Genomic DNA, 2,500 nt, shown 5'->3' on the forward strand with positions numbered 1-2,500 from the left:
TTTTCCACGTCGGGGATGAGTTGGGCAACTCTTGGAAGCTTCCCATCCACCCCCGTGCCGAGCTTTGCCCTTGGGATGCCTTATGTTGCATCCCAAGGGCCAAGGCACCTGCCAGCCCAAGGGCTGTGCACGGCCTGGGGAGGGAGCTCACCCCTCCCCTATATAGTGCAAAGTTATTGTTTTCCCTATTTTCACAAGGAAACATCAAATTTTTAACCAAGCATACTCGGCCTTTGCTCCTTCGTTACTCGTCCAAATCCAACAAACTTGCATTCGTTGGAAAGGTCTTTTCACAAGGATTCTTTTGATATATAATAATAGCGATTCCGATAAATATTTATTTTTTTATGAATTTTTAAGTGAATAAACAATTAAAAATTCAAAAAAAATAGAAAAAAAATATTTTTTTCCCGATTCTTTCTCCAATATTCCTGATAAATACCCACACACCCACATATGGAGAATGGTCGAAAATGCTCGAGTGGATATCGAGATGTCCGACGAAGCACCACTTGGAAGGGCCGAGGCACGGGACGCCCGAGCTGTTGCTCGGGCCGGCACGGGACGCGCATGGGACATCCCGGGACGGCATGGGACGCCCTCGCTACAGCTCGAGACGGCCAGGTACGCCCGAGACTTGGCTCGGGACGGCCTGGGACGCCCTCGCCATAGCTCGGGACGGCCTGGGACGCCCGAGACTAGGCTCGGGACGGCCTCGGCACAGCACGGGACGGCCTGGGACGCCCTTGCCACAGCTCGGGACGGCATGGGACGCCCGAGACTTTGCTCGGGACGGCCTGGGACGCCCTTGCCACAGCTCGGGACGGCCTGGGACGGCCTCGGCACAGCTCGGGACGGCCTGGGACGCCCGAGACTTTGCTCGGGACGGCCTGGGACGTCCGAGACTTTGCTCGGGACGGCCTGGGACGCCCGAGACTTGGCTCGGGACGGCCTGGGACGCCCTCGCTCCAGCTCGGGACGCCCTGGGACGGCCTCGACACAGCTCGGGACGGCCTGGGACGTCCGAGACTTTGCTCGGGCCGGCCTGGGACGCCCGAGACTTGGCTCGGGACGGCCTGGGACGCGCTCGGCACAGCTCGGCACAGGCCGGGACGCCCGAGCCGAGCTTCGGGTCGCACGAAATCTCTTCGTATTCCGACATATTAGAAGCTTCCCATCATGTAGTAGGCCGAGCTTTGCCCTTTGGATGCCCTATGGTGCTTGGCGAGCACTAGGGAACGTGCCAGCACAAGTGCTGTGCACGCTCTGGGGAAGGAGCTCAACCCTCCCCCTTATAGTGCAAAGTTATTGTTTTTCCTATTTTCACAAGGAAACATCAATTTTTTAACCAAGCATACTGGGCCTTTACTCCTTCGTTACTCGTCGGAATCCAGCAAACTTATACTCGTTGGAAAGGTCTTTTCGCAAGGATTTTTTTGATATATTATAATAGCGATTCCGATAAATATTTATTTTTCTATGAATTTTTAAGTGAATAAACACCGGAAAATTCATAAAAAATAGAAAAAAAAATATTTTCTTCCGTTTCTTTTCTCCAATAATTCATAAATAATACCTCAATAGTATTAATGAAGAGAGAGTCGAAATGGCCCGGGTGGATTTCGAAATGTCCCACGACCCCATAGAATGCACGGGCCAGCCGAGCCAAAAGAATGGGACGCGCACGGGACAGCATTGGTCAGGCTCGGGACGGCACGGGACAGCACGGGACGCGCATGGGACGGCACGGGACGCGAATGGGACGGCCTTGCTAAGGCTCGGGACGGCATGGGACAGCACGGGACGCGAATGGGACGGCCTTGCTAAGGCTCGGGACGGCATGGGACAGCTCGGGACGCGCATGGGACGGCCTTGGTGAGGCTCGGGACGGCCTTGGTCAGGCTCGGGACGGCATGTCACGGCCCTGGTGAGGCTCGGACGGCACGGGACGCGCATGGGACGGCACGGGACGGCCTGGGACGGCCTTTGTGAGGCTCGGACGGCACGGGACGCGCATGGGACGGCCTTGGCGAGGCTCGGGACGGCATGGGACAGCACGGGACGGCCTCGGCACAGCTCGGACGGCACGGGACGCGCATGGGACGGCCTTGGCGAGGCTCGGGACGGCATGGGACAGCACGGGACGGCACGGGACGGCCTCGGCACAGCTCGGACGGCACGGGACGGCCTTGGCGAGGCTCGGGACGGCATGGGACAGCACGGGACGGCACGGGACGGCCTCGGCACAGCTCGGACGGCACGGGACGGCCTTGGCGAGGCTCGGGACGGCATGGGACAGCACGGGACGGCACGGGACGGCCTCGGCACAGCTCGGACGGCACGGGACGGCCTTGGCGAGGCTCGGGACGGCATGGGACAGCACGGGACGGCCTCGGCACAGCTCGGGACGGCACGAGACGCGCATGGGACGGCCTTGGTGAGGCTCGGACGGCACGGGACGCGCATGGGACGGCCTTGGTGAGGCTCGGACGGCACGGGA

This window comes from Eschscholzia californica, unplaced genomic scaffold, assembly GCF_041429995.1.
Source record: "Eschscholzia californica isolate CP2 unplaced genomic scaffold, dmEscCali1.0.p SCAF_43, whole genome shotgun sequence".
Classification (NCBI taxonomy): Eukaryota; Viridiplantae; Streptophyta; class Magnoliopsida; order Ranunculales; family Papaveraceae; genus Eschscholzia; species Eschscholzia californica.